This window comes from Podarcis raffonei, chromosome 6 (genome assembly GCF_027172205.1).
Source record: "Podarcis raffonei isolate rPodRaf1 chromosome 6, rPodRaf1.pri, whole genome shotgun sequence".
NCBI lineage: Eukaryota > Metazoa > Chordata > Lepidosauria > Squamata > Lacertidae > Podarcis > Podarcis raffonei.
The window spans coordinates 32,871,671-32,887,203 of NC_070607.1; positions in this window are offsets into that span (position 1 = coordinate 32,871,671).

Here is a 15,533-nt window from a genome sequence, read left to right on the forward strand (position 1 = left end):
GATACATGTTCAGACGTCTTAGTTAGAATGTAAAAGAGAGGGGGGAATAATGCTCACCTTGTAAATAAAGCACAAGGCAAGTACACCTTGGCTTAAGGTTTTTTGCACCTCCATCTTGGCAGGGTGGCTGTAGATGATGGAGCCTGCAGAAGAATGTTGACCACGGTGCTTCCATTTTGGGGGTATCATTTCACAAGCTTACAACACAGCACTAATACACCAAACTGGTTGCATAAGGAATTCCTGGATGAACATACTGTCTGGAGATCAAACTTTTGTTCATCCTGCTCAGCATTTATGGAGTCTCCTGTGCAACATGTGTGTGTATGTGTGTGTCTTTTATTATATACTGGGCCCTATCCCTAACAGAGGAAAAGAAAGGAATTAAGAGTTAAAGTAGCTTTGTATATTAGAAGAATTCAGCTGAATACCTTTTTTTTTTAACGCCATATACTCATCGTGGGAATAAAGTGTTTCACAAGAAGCCCAAGCAGTTGCCTGCAGCATTCCTTTTTATTGTTGCTTGTAACATGTAGCCATGGGTTTAAAATTGCATAAAGTATATTCTAACTGACACTGACCAAAATCCTGCCTGAGTGCAATATAATTTAGGACAGCTTGATGTGAACAGAGTTAATAATTCATGCTGTAAAGTACAGCCTGCCTGAGTGGGGTGTGTAAAAACGGCCATTTCTTGGGAAGGGACAATGCACATGGTGGACAGCGTGCGATGGGAAGACCTCTGCTGACATCTATGTAGACAAAATGAAGAAGGAAGCACCAGTCTCTGTCTTAATGCCTTTTCCTTTTTAGGCGTTAATAGAATTGCTTAGACGACTTGGTCTTTGTAGAAGCCAAAGAATGGCATTTGCCACTTCCAAGTGAAGCAGGTTGAGAGCTGTGGACTTTCCCTCTGACACCACGTAGCCCACTTTATCTTTTTTTTTTAAATAATTTTTTATTAAGTTTTCCTTTACAAATAGTCTGTACAACCATGTTTACAAATTTGCTGTTTTTTTGAACTTCCACCAGCACTTCCCTCAATCATCCATTTTCCTTATCTTCACACATTTTCTATATAATATTGCCGATTTAATATTAACCTTCCATCTCTATTTCTTTTTTACAATATACCTTGTACTATCACAAAGCCTCCTTAAAACCCACTAGCGTTGTCTGTTCATCACATATAGTTTTCAGATAGTCCGTAAACTTTCCCCAGTCCTCGATGAATTTGTGATCTTTCTGGTATCTGATTTTGCCAGTCATTTTATCCAGTTCTGCATAGTCCATAAGTTTCGTTCTCCACTCATTCAAGGTCGGTAGTTCCTCTTGTTTCCATTTTTGGGCCATTAATATCCTTGCCGCTGTTACTGCATACTGAAAAAGTTTATAATCACTTCTATTTATCTATCTTCCTGTTATTCCTAACAAAAAGGCTTCTGGTTTTTTTACAAACGTATACTTAAACATCTTTTTCAACTCATTATATATCATTTCCCAGAAACCCTTTACCTTCTTACATTCCCACCACATATGGAAAAATGATCCTTCTTTTTCTTTACATTTCCAACACTTATTACATGTTTTATACATTTTTGCTAACTTTACGGGTGTAATATACCATCTGTATACCATTTTCATAATATTCTCCTTTAACGCCGTACATGCAGTAAATTTCATATTTTCATTCCATACTTTTTCCCAATCAACTAATTGTATATTATAACCAAAAACTCTGGCCCAATGTATCATAACCGACTTTATCTCCTCATCTTTTGTTTGCCATTCCAAAAGTATTTTGTACATTTTTGACATTGTCTTGACATCATTGTCAATTATCTCTATTTGAAATTTCAATTCTTTCTCAGTATATCCCCTCTCTTTAAGGTCCTTTTTGAACCTTTCATTAACTTGAAGATAATGCAACCAATCATAGACATGCTCTTTAACTTGCTCATATGGCTTCATTTTCCATTCCCCCCCCCTCTTTAATTACTAACTCTCCATAAGTTATCCAATTCCTTCTCATATTGATTTTCTTTACACTCATTACCTCTAGTGGTGACAACCAGTGTGGAACTTTGGGTTCCAATATATTTTTGTACCTATCCCATATTTCTATTATGGAGCTCCTGAAAATATGATTGTCAAAACCCTTGTGGCTTTTCTTCTTTTCCAACCATAAATAGGCGTGCCAACCAAATCTATTATCGAAACCTTCTAGATCTAATAGTTTGTTATTTTTTAATTTTATCCACTCCCTCAACCAACAGAGACAAGACGCTTCATAATATGGTTTCAAGTCTGGCAGGGCAAAACCGCCTCTTTCCTTGGCATCTGTTAATAACTTGAATTGTATTTTTGGCTTTTTGCCCTGCCAGATATATCTTGAAATCATTCTTTGCCACTCTTTGAACATGCTTGTTCCCCTGATTATAGGGATCATTTGAAACAAAAATAACATCTTTGGAAGCACACACATTTTGATCGTCGATATTCTGCCCCAGAAAGAAAATTTCATTCTGCTCCAAGTTTCTAAGTCTTTCTTAATTCCATTCCACACCGGTGTATGGTTATTCTGATATAAATCAATATTTTGGGGGGTTAACCAAATTCCCAAATATTTTATCTTTTTAGCCACTTCAATCCCTGATTCTCTTTGCATTTCTTCTGTCAGACTCTGATCCATATTCTTAACCATTATTTTGGTTTTACTCTTGTTTAACGTAAATCCGGCCACTCTACCAAATTGGTCAATCTCATTTAACACCTCTTTTAAACTGTTTTTAGGGTCTTCTATCGTTATTACCAGGTCGTCGGCAAAGGCTTTAACTTTATATTCATTTTGACCGACTGTCACTCCTTTTATTATTTCATTATTCCTAATTGAGCACAAGAGGACCTCCAGAACCATTATAAATAACAATGGTGATAGAGGACATCCCTGTCTGGTACCTTTTCGTATCTTAACTTCTTCTGTAAGTATATTATTTACAATCAGTTTAGCTCTTTGTTCTGAATAAATCACCCTTATTCCATTATAAAAATCGTTTCCAACCTCCATCATTTCCAGGTTTTTTAACATAAATTCCCACGATATATTATCAAAAGCCTTCTCCGCATCTACAAACATTAGTATAGCTTGTTTCTCATTCCTGGCAGACAGATATTCCACAATATTTATTATATTTCTCACATTGTCTTTCATCTGTCTGCCTGGAAGAAAGCCTGCCTGATCTGCATGGATCAGTTCCTGCAGAATCTTTTTTAGTCTTTTTGCTAGTATTCCAGAAAAAATCTTATAGTCTGTATTCAGCAGAGAAATCGGCCTATAATTCTTCACTTGTGTCAGGTCGGAGTCTTGCTTAGGAATGAGTGTAATAAAGGCTTCTTTCCACGTTTCCGGAATATCTTGTTGTTTCAAAATATTATTCATAACTTCCTTCAATGGTGCCGTCAGGGTATGCCTCAGTTCTTTGTAGTAACTAGATGTAAAACCATCCGGTCCTGGAGCCTTTCCTTTTTTCAATTCTTTTATAATCTCAGTTATTTCCACATTCTCAATTGGAGCATTCAGTCTGTCTTTCTTTTCTGTCGGGATCTTTTGCACCTTTTTTTCTTTTAAAAATCTTTCTATTTTCTTCATGTTGTTCTTTTCTCTATTATTATATAAATGATTGTAAAAGTCCAAGAATCCTTTCCTAATACCTTTTGGATTTTCTACCTCTTCTCCATCCACCATAATTTTGTTAATTGTACTTTGTTCCTTTCTTTTTTTAATTTGCCATGCAAGCCATTTTCCTGATTTATTGGCGAACTCAAAATTTCTTTGTCTTAACTTTTTAATATTCCATTCCACCTATTTATTTATGATCATTGCGAATTGCGTCTGCAGGACTTTGATGTTCTGTTTTATTTTCAAATTATTCGGTTTCTTAATTAGTTTTTGTTCATTGTCCATTATTTGTCTTAAGATTTCCTTCCTTCCTTTCTCTCTATTCTTGTTTTTAATCGCATTCTGTTGGATGAAGAACCCTCTCATTACCGCTTTATTTGCATCCCAGACTATACTCATGTTTGTACCTTTATTCATATTGTCCAAAAAATATTCCATCAACTTTTTCCTTGCCTCTTGAATGATTTTTTGATCATCCAAGAGATAATCATTGAGTCTCCATCTAAATGACCTTTCTTCGTATCCTTTAATCTCCATTTTTATTGGATTGTGGTCTGAGATTGTTCTTGGCTGAATTTCTATTTGTCGGATTCTTGGAGTTAATTCATTAGAGACCCAAATTTGATCAATTCTTGACATTGACTGATTTGGTTCCGAATAAAACGTGAACTGTTTCTCCAATGGGTGTCTAAGTTTCCAAATGTCGATTAAGTTGCAATTTTTTGTCATAGAAAAGAAAGTCTTGGGTAGTTTTCCTTCCCTGCTTACCTCTTTTTCTCTTAATCTGTCCATTTCCAATGAAACTACTCCGTTCATATCACCCATAAGTATCATTTTTTGATCCATATATTCAAACAACTTTTCTTCCAAATTTTTGTAGAAATCAGTCTTATTTCCATTAGGTGCATAGATCCCGACAATTATTAATTTTTCGCCCTGCCATTTGACCTGTATTGCGATTATTCTTCCTTCTTCGTCTTTAAAAATTTGTTGAGCTTCAATGTTTTTCTTTACATATAATACGACCCCTCTCTTCTTTCCTTTGTAAGAGGATATAAATTCATTTCCCAATCTATTATTAATCAAAATTTTCCTGTGTTTCTTTGCCACGTGTGTTTCTTGAAGACAGATGATATCCAAATTTTTCTTTTTTAAATATTGTTCAATTTTGTTCCGTTTTTTCCTATCGTTCATTCCATTAATGTTCCAATTCCAAAGTTTAAGCGCCATCTTTCCTTCCTAATTAAATAATTTATTTTGTTATAATCTATCCTCTTCTTGTTCTTCTCCTTCTAAATCCTCATCCGTCTCTCCATTCTTTTTCTCCTTTTCTTCCGGAAACTTCATCCCCAGCGGACCAACTCCTCCTACCGCTCCTTTTTCTTCCTCTTCCTCTTCCATTAATTCCTTGTAACGCCTCTGAAATTTGCTTGTTTCCTCCGGACTAGTGAGTCTGTGTTTCTTGCTCTTGTAGACGAAGGAAATCCCCTGAGGGAACTCCCATCTGAATTCAATCTTATTCTTCTTGAGAATTTGGACCAATGGCTTATATGGGTCTCTTCATTTCAGCAGTCTGACTGGAATGTCTTTAAAAATAATTATATAATTCCCTTCGATGTTCAATCTTGTTTCTCTATTTTTTTGAAGAATCAAATTTCTCATATCTCTGTCTTTAAAAGTAATCAAACAATCTCCAGGCATTTTCCTTGTTTTAGTTGTTCTTACTCTCATTCTGAATGCGTTCTGTACTGATCTTTCAACATCTTCCTTTTGTAATTCCAGCCATTGTGCTATCCCTGTTATCAGTTTCTCTCTGATGTTTTCACCTTGAGTTTCAGGGACCGCTCTCAGCCTAAGATTCACCTCCCGTTGCCTCAATTCATTCATGGCAATTGTGTCCCATATCTCCTCCTGTGACTTGTTAACTTCCGATAGTCCTACTTTTATTTTCTCTTCTTCCCGTTTCACCTCCTTCATTTCTGCTCTTGTCAAAGATTGTGTTCTCTTAGAAACTTCTTTAATTTGGCCTTTCAATTCTTTTACAGTTTCATCAATTTTTTGGTCCATTTTCCCAATTCTCGTGTCTACCTGTTCTATTCTTGTATCCACATGCTCCAATTTATCCTCCATATTCTTCTCACTCTGTCTAATTTCCGCGAACATTTTCAATATTTCAGCCTTAAAATCTGATTCTGGTTTTGACCCTCTTCTATCTCCAGGTGTTCCTTCCTCCCCCCCTTCTTAGGTAGATGAGACATTCTCACAATATAACCTTCAAAGCTTAAAATTAATCAAAAACCCACCACCACTTCAGTCTTATACGGGCTCAACCCCAATACATATATGACATTTAAAATCAAATTCTATAATTCATATAAGTCCCACTTTGATTGTTTTTTTAACGCTTTTCTCAGATTTGTGAAGTTTACGGCCAACTCTGTAAATTTGAGGGAGAATAGTTGACTGGATTCACAAGTCCTTATAACTTTTTCTTCTTGCCACCAATTAGGCTAATCCTTTTGAAAATCGTAATATTCCATTCATAAACCAATATTTGTCTCAATTATAATCCAATTATAGCCCACTTTATCTGCAAAATTGCTAGTCCTGCTGGTGGGGGGAAAGGCAGGGACGAGGAGGTCTGTTAAGTGCGGCAACATGCACTTATGATGCAGGAAGAGCTAAAGTGGGGTTTTTGAAAGGCAGTGCCAAATATTTCTACCTAAAAACCTACACAGAAAATAAGCAAATCCAACTGAGAAGTGACCTTGGTCACATTAAGCAGAGAAGAACAAGGGGAGGGGAAGCTTCAGGAGAGCTAAGAATTTATAGCTCTTTGAACGATTTTCCAGAGGGCCATTTTTTATTTATTTTGCATATGATCCAGATGGTTGATACTTGCATTTTGCACAGGCATTATTCTCTAGCTTGGAGTTGAAAACCAGCTTCTGTATATGTGCACCAGCATTCAGGTTGACCAGGCTAACTGCAGATAAGTTTTTTCAACTTTTGCCCCATTGATTGCCTGTTAAGGGTGCTAAACCATGCAGTCTAGTTGACCAGAGTATGTAGAGTGGGATTTTTGTCCATGTCCCGAATGTTGTAAACTGCTGACACATTGTACACAAAGTCTTGTACACACTGACACATTGTACACAAAGTTTTTAAAGGCTCAGAAAATGGCACATTCCCAGAAGTACTGTTAACAAGGTTTTGTTGCATAAAGGCCATATTTCTGGAATATGCTCTGCATAGGGCTGCCTTTGGAGATCATCCAGTAACTGTAGCAAGTTGATGTGAACCCTGGTGTTAGATGTCTGACCAGCTGATGATGTAGGGCTTTGAGGATTCTGATATAAACTGACCGCATCTCTGCGACAAGCAGACCTGATCCACAACTCTTAAAATAACGTGCAGATCAGAACATAGCAATCCTTTAAAGGCTACATTCCTTCAAATGTTGCAACAAAGTCCTTGGCCATCTAAAAAAATGAGAAAAAGTGCTTTAAAAGTGCCTGTTTCTAAAAATAAAACAAATCAAAATATATAAATATGTATTTTGATGGACACAAGATGGGAGGGGATGTACCCATGTGAAAGTGGGTGTGGCGACTCTTCCATCCCCACTTTTGTCTTAGTATATATTGCTTTTTGTATTATGTGTTGCAGGAACAAATTCTTGAGGCATATTGGGGGGAATATAATAATATTATAATAATTTATTATTTATAACCTGCCCATCTGGCTGGGTTTCCCCAGCCACTTTGGGCAGCTTCCAACAAAATATTAAGAATACAATAAAACATCAGACATTTAAAACTTCCCTTCAGATGTCCTCTAAAAGTCAGATAGTTGTTTATTTCCTTGATGGGAGGGCATCACAACTGATGGGCATCACAACTGAGAAGGCCCTCTGCCTGGTTCCCTGTAACCTCACTTTTCGCAGTGAGGGAACCGCCAGAAGACCCTCTGCGCTGTCCGGGCAGAACGATAGGGGTGGAGATGCTCCTTCAGGTATACTGGGCATCTAGTCAGTAAAATGTTTGTTGGTACTTCATTTCACCTTTTAGGGTTTTATATAATTTCAATCAGATTTGTGTAAGTTGCATTAATATTTTTTCATGTGTCACTAATATTAAAAGAGGAATGCAGATTCAGATATAGCAAGGTGCTGAAATGGAACAAACTCCTGCTAGGTTCAGCTGCTATCCACACTGGTCTTCTTCAGCAGATGGTAGTGGGCAAGAAAACCCCATCAGTCTAGCTTTTAAACCTTCTCTCCTGAAAATCTAGACCCTCCAGGTGAGATTACACAACTGTGTTCAATGGGGCTGCTCTCCAAGTGTTCATAGGTTGATCTTGGTTTGCTGCAACTGCACCCACTTAGTCCTGATTTCTGGATAAGCTGATATGGGATCTTCATATCTTTTATCTTCAGATCTATTCTCACCCTTGATGTTCCAGCTGTCTACTTTCTGAAAGACTGTTCACCCTTTACTGAGAGCCACAGGCCAACTGCTCTTGAGCAATCACTTCTAGCAAGCTGTGCAGTTTAAAAAACTGATGGTGAAATTGTCAGCGCTTCCTCAGTTAGAGACAGTCCTCCGTTTCACATTCTGTCTCCAGTGAGCACCTTAAATTGCACCTTTATGGTGACCATTCATCACAGTAGGCATTTGATACAAGCATTGATGTTTCTGTTGGTGCTTAGAAGTTAATAATATTGGTGATAAAAATGTTTAATTCATTCCTTTATTATATACAAGAGAGGGTAAGATATATTGATCTTTTTGTTTGGATCTTTTATTTTTTTAAAAAAGAGGTGAGATATTTAACATGTGCCAATCATTATATAACTACACAGGTCAAAACTTTTCATTCAAGACTTCTTGTGTGAGAAAATTCGCATCTCATTTGTTTGATCTAAGCAGGTTCCCGAAGACCGTGTACTTAAATATGCATCGCTCAGTAGTGAAGTGACCTAGACGCCATGAGGTTGAATTAAAGATGTTCAGATTTATGTTGTCAGCATGAACCTGAGTAGCTGTTTTATGCTTGCCCTGAGAATATGTTCCTATATGGGTCATCGTTCACTGCATTAAAAAACAAAGTAGCTGAGCACAATAAGGCTTGCTTGAATAACATTGCATTTACTTAATCAGAATATAGCTGCCTTCACGACTGCCTCTTACCTTACTGCCTCTAATGCTAGGAACGACTGGCTCAAATATAACTCCCCTTTCCTGGCGCAAAAGTGACAAATATTGTTGCATATAAGGAGATAAAATCTCAAGATCGTAATCGTTGATAGAGAATAGAATGATATTAAGCAGGTGCCTTTACTGTACTGTTTTCAGAGCCTACTAAGATTTTTTTTTGTTTCAGCAAGCCTACCCAGATGTGTACACCTGACATGTGTTTTAAGATATTCTTTTATTTTAGAATGTATGCTGATTTTATTTTGGATTTTTTTTAGTCTGACTTGTTTTCAGCGACTGGTTGTATGAGTGACTTCAATGTATATTTTATGTAAAGGTTTAATGTATGTTTTATGTAGAGGTTTTGATGATTTGATGGTATATGAATCCTGCTAAACGAACATTTATTTTGTAGTAGCGTTTTGAATAACATGGCTTGCTGCTTTCCCAACGCTTAAAAACATAAAACAAAATTGCATAAGAATTAATAGACATCTATTTTGTGCCTTGACCCCTATTAAACTATTAGGCCTGGTTCCTGGGATGGGTCCATGGGTTTCTCATTTATTTATTTAGATCAAGTATTTCAGAAGGAAAACCACATATTTTGATCATTTTTAAAAATGTACACCTTTGGTAAAGGTAAAGGTACCACTGACCATTAGGTCCAGTCACGGACAACTTTGGGGTTGCGTGCTCATCTCACTCTACAGGCCAAGGGAGCCAGTGTTTGTCCACAGACAGCTTCCAGGTCATGTAGCCAGCATGAATAAGCTGCTTCTGGCGAAACCAGAGCAGCGCACGGAAACGCCGTTTACCTTCCCGCCAGAGCGGTACCTATTTATCTACTTGCACTTTGACGTGCTTTCGAACTGCTAGGTGCGCAGGAGCTGGAACCAAACAACGGGAGCTCACCCCGTCACGGGGATTCAAACAGCTGACCTTCTGATCGGCAAGCCCTAGGCTCTGTGGTTTAGACCACAGCGCCACCCGCTTCCCTACACCTTTGGTAGCACCCACAATTTTACAGCAGCTTTAGCCAACTCACCTGCTGATAATGAGCACAGACCAGATAGGGGACCTATGTCACTGCTGTTACCATTTTTTATTTTCGAAAAAGCCCTCCCCTCTGCATTTCTTTCTGCTTGCTTCTCCTCCCCATAACGTTTTATAACACTGGCCTAATCATTCTTAACTGCACTGATATTTATTGGAAGGACATTAATTTTGAAGGACTCGTTTGATTTTAATGCAGCTGTGATAAGCACTTCCATAGAATATTGGCTTGTGATCAGTACTAATTAGCTCACCCATTATATTGAAGGTTTTTTTATATATATACCTGGCTTTTTACAGTAACTACTTGTGATGCTTCGGGTTTGAATCAGATGTGGCAGCGTTAGGTAGTGACAGGGAGGTGGAGGGATTCAAATCAGTTTGCATTTAGAGACAAATCTTTTTAATCTGCATTTTCTTAAGATATAGATTAACTGTAGCAGAACCATCCTTCAAAATCCACATTTCTCCAAATTTTGCAGGGCATATACTAGGGTAAAATGTGCATTAAAATGATTATATTAATGAAATCATATTATTATTATATTTTAAAAAATACATTACATTGAGGGACATTGCTTGCTGAAATGTATCTGTTAGTCAAACCAGTGTAAAAAAATGTGGCTATTAGGAGACATTAGCAGAGAAACATTTTTTTAAAAAAGATGCTTTTTGGAAATCGTGAAAATGCAGAGAACTAAATATAAGCTTGGGAAAATGAGAAACTTGGGAGAATCAGAAAAGGCAGATTTCTCCACCTCTCACTTTAAGACAGTAGTTTCCATGAAGCTGACAAATTATACCCTTACGTCCTTTCTCACATTGTACAAATAGCCTCAGAGGTGGGAGTGGGTGGGTTTGAAATCTGTCCAAATAATATGCACAGCACCAGAGGATTTCCTTTGGGATCAGATGGGGGTGAGGGATGAAACTAAAATGATTCCTTGCAATTTTACAACTTACAAAGCTTAAGAACTTGGCTAGGATGCATATAAAGAATAAAACCTCCAGGTTCTGGATAATATTCAGAACAGGAGCATTGCAGATTCCTGCAACTTGACCACCCTTAAAATTTGGCCACACCCAAAGCAGCAGTCCAATATAAAACATAGCAAATCACTATTAGGGAAAATGTTCTTTAAACTTTGGCAGTGATATTCTTATCTAGTAATGGTTCTCTTCTAAATAGAACATAAAAACATATTGATTTCTTTGGTTTTTGTAATATCTGTCATTTTTTTAAAAAAAGTCTCTTTTATGGTTTAGATTTTTCTTTGTTGAACTGGTCTGGACAAAACTTTTCCTGACCCCAAAGAGTTTACACATCCCCCCCTGCATTGCTCTAGTATATCTTTTCAGCTTCTGAACAGAGTTTATTTTAAGCCACATTAATCGTGCCAAGGTCAACCCATTTTTCAGCCAGAAAAGCTGGGATTATAAGTGCCTTAGTGATATTGCTGGTTAGCTCTATGGCATCCTAGATCTTTATGAGGAGGTCTGACCTGAAAGATGTGAAATTATTTTTGAGTGCTAATATAATGAGGGTGGAATCATTTCCTTCATGTTCCATTGACCTCTCAGTACACAGTTATCTCCTTACATTCCACCCCATAAAGATCAACAGGAGCTTCACTATTCAGCAGGATATGCATTGTGCCCTCAAGCATAAAGGGTTGGGGGTTGGGGTTTTTTTTTGGGGGGGGGGCAAATGAATGCTTCCCTACCCAAATTCCTATTTCACCATTTTAATAACATGTGCTGATATTTTAAAAGTGTAATGTGGTGGTCAGGTTTACAATCTCCCCATCTGCTAATAACAGTGAAATCTATACTCATAATTTAAAACTTGCTATTTTCTGTTTAGAACTATAGAGAGGTTTCTGAGGGGAAGCTGTTTGCTGCTAATCGCTTTGCAAAGGTCAGCGCTGTGACACTGTTAGAAGCCTTGAGATTGAGGATGGCAGATGCAAGCTGGCATCTATAGACTGTCGGATGTCTTGCATTGCATCCAGGGGGCACTTGCCTCCGAAACGTAATTTGCCTCATGGCAAGGCAAATCTGAGAACATAAGGAGCGCCTGCTGTATCGGGGCAAAGGCCCATCTAGTCCAGCATCCTGTTCTCACAGTGGTCCTCCAAATGCCTATGGGAAGCCCGCAAGCAAGACCTGACATTCGCTTTGTGTTGTGCTCATTATGTTACTAATCCATTTTATGCATATTTCTAAAAGGGGGCCGGTGGAGGGAAGGGGACAAATTCCAGAGGAAAAAAATAGCAGTCTTTGCCACCATCCATGCATTCAAGTGTGAGAAATGGCTCGATGTAAACAAGTATAGCTCTAGATAAAGGCAACGTCTATGGGCATATACTGATACCTTCTCATGTGCACTAAATTACACATCCAGTCAAGGGGTGGGGTAGGGCTGGCACACACATGTCGAGGATTTGAGGGATGGTTCATTGGGCACCCATTTGTGAGGGGTGATGACGTGAGCACTCTGAAGTACACGTAGGAGTGCATGCTATCATGTGCTTCCTTCAAAGACACTTTGTGGAAGTTCTCTGTGGTGTCACACAGCAAGGTATTGGATTCCTTGGGAATCAGTCTTCCATATCGTTGGGAAGCTTCTTGAAGACAAATATATGGGTTAATACTGACATATAATCTAAAATGTAATTAAGCACTAAGAGCTGGATTTTGCTTCTCACAGTTTCCCAATTTGTTTCCAAATACTTGTTATCTGGAGGCTAAAAAAAAGAGTTGTTTCTTTTTAAGGATTAATACATAAACAAACCATAATGTTTTATCACAGGAGGGAAAAACAGCATGTCATCTTCTGCTCATATATCAAGCAGAATGTTTAGCTTTCTGTATATACCAGTTAGGTGAAGACAGAAAATATATGGTCTAAAGATATGTGATCATAATATTTACTGACAATGTTCTGGGATACATTAACTTTATCAATAGGAGATGAAAATGGATGTGGAGTTCATTAAAAAGACTGGAAAGTGAACATTGTTAATAAGTCTTTTGATTAGGAGACTTCCTAGATTCATTTTCCGGAAAGTGTCAATCCTTACCAAAAGGCTTTTGGCATTTATGAAGACCAGCTAATGAGTTCGTTAAGATGCACAGTTTCTATACAAAAGATAGTAGAGGGAGGGTTAAATAGTTGAAAGGATGATTCACTTTTTGGGGAAAAAATATTTTAGCTCTTAATCTGACCACCCAAGAATTAACATACACTGTCTAATTGTCACTCCTTGTATAAAGTAGCTTAAATGTTAATGCAGAGTGGCAATGTGAGGGTCAAAATATATCTTAGCTATATATTTGAATCCAGTACATGCGGTTCTCCTCTGAATTCATATTAACAGCATCCTATGGAGTCCTACAATCTTAACCAAGGGTTGTAGCCAGTGAGTAGAACTTCACTGAAGACCATCTTAGGACTGCAATGTGGAAAGAATAGACTTTTAACTGAAGCAGAACCAGGCAATGTTTCCCCAGTTTTGCAGCCCCATTCTCAGGATGAAAAAATGGGGAAGGCATTTTGGTGCGTTTCTCAGGAGAAACAACAACAACAACAACGGCTTACCATTAAAGCAACAGGGACATTGGCTATCTTTCTCAAAACTTTATTAAAATGAGTTGCTCTGACATCATAAGCTGTGGTGGAGCTACGGCTGCCATTAGCCAGAGAGGTGCCATTCCCCTGCATGGGAACATCAGGACACAGCACCACTCTAGAGTCTGCTAGCTTAGCAGTTCAAAAGCATGCCAGTGCAAGTAGATAAATAGGCAGCGCTGCAGCAGGAAGGTAAACGGTGTTTCTGTGTACTTTGGTTTCCATTACAGTGTCTGTTGCGCCAGAAGCAGCCACATGATCCGGAAAGCTGTTTGTGGACAAACGCTGGCTCCTTCAGCCTGAAAGCGAGATGAGCGCCACAACCCCATTGTCGCCTTTGACTGGACTTAACCATCCAGGGGTTCTTTACCTTTACCTTTTTCTTTTAGAGTCTTTAGATGCTCTTTTGCGTCCTTTCCCTTCCAGTCTGAATTGAGGACACAGGGCATTAGGAGAGCAAACCTCACACAACAACTTTATTGAATCCTGTTCATAGGCTGTAGTCCAATATGCATTTCTCTGGGAGTAAGTCTCTGTGAACTTGCTCCTTCCTCCTGAGTAGACCCACATAGAATTACAACATCAAATCTTTAATTGTGTCAGCAATGCATTAAAGTAAACTTTAATAAGAAGTAACATCTAAAGGAGTTAGGCTAATTAAAAACATCCCTGAAATGAGAGTGCTAATCAAGTGCAATTAAGATCAAATAATGGCTCAGGAATCATTTTAAAATATCACAGAATGTTGCTCTGAAAAGTCTGCAGGGGAAGTTATAAATGTTTCCGACAAACAAAATAAAGAGAAACATTATTCAGTTTCAAGGCTCATTTCCTCCGTGATGGGAGGTAACAATGCTATAAATCACTAGTTACCTTAAATTATATGATCTTTTGTGCCTCTCAATAATCTTTACATTTGCCATCATAGGGACATTTGAGAAGTAAATATTTAGGAGCTGGAGCATATTATTTATGTAGAACAAGGCATCATGTAAACAGGATTGAAAAATGACCAGGGAAAACACCAGAGAAATATAATTTATTATGAGATGATATATCCAATAGTCCTTTCATTAATCAGATGTACAGAAACCTCTTCCTAAATAGCTGGAGTGAAATGGGTCTTAACACGTATGTAGGCAAGTTCAAAAGTTTGAAAATAAAGTCTTTGGATAAGCTACTTAACCACACTATTCTACTTGAAAAGAAAAATCCTTCCTTGACTATATACAACTTTGAGGTCTGTAGAATCACAGAAAAGGGAGATGGATTATGGGATGTCCATGGCACCGAAGGAAAAACTTTCTGACAGCAAGAGCTGTTCGACTGTGGAACAGTCTCCATTGGGAGGTTGTTGACTCTCTTTCCTTGGAGTTTTGAAAGCAGAGGTTGGATGGTTGTTTGTAACGGATGCTTTAACAGAGATTTCTGCATTGCAGGGGCTTGGACTAGATGACCATCATGGTCACTTCCAACTCTTCTCTTCTCTTCTCTTCTCTTCTCTTCTCTTCCTCCCCTTCCCACAACACCACTGACAGTGACTGTGGTATAGAGGTTAGTTTCAGTCTGAGATCGTGATAACTTAGCTTAAATTTCTAGCACAGCAATGAAGGCAACACAGTAAGCCCCACTCCTCTACATAACCTACCTCATGAGTTTGCTGTGAAGATAAAATGGGATAAGCCAGATATGCTACGCTGAGACCCTTGGAAGATGGTGTTGGGATTTTGCCTACGTGCTATCTGATGCAGCTTCCCACAGAAGCAATTAAGGAGTTGGCCAAAGGCCAAGAAGACTGAGCAGAGGGAATTATTCTGCCTAGAGATATGGGACCTTGGATACAACTCTGCTATTGGACGAGGTCACCTACATAGGCATGATGACTTTCCTGTGGGTGGTTGGTTGGTTGGTCAGTGTTGATCTGAGAGTTTGTTGGAGTTTTGTTCAGAGAGAGTTAAGATCCGTGTCT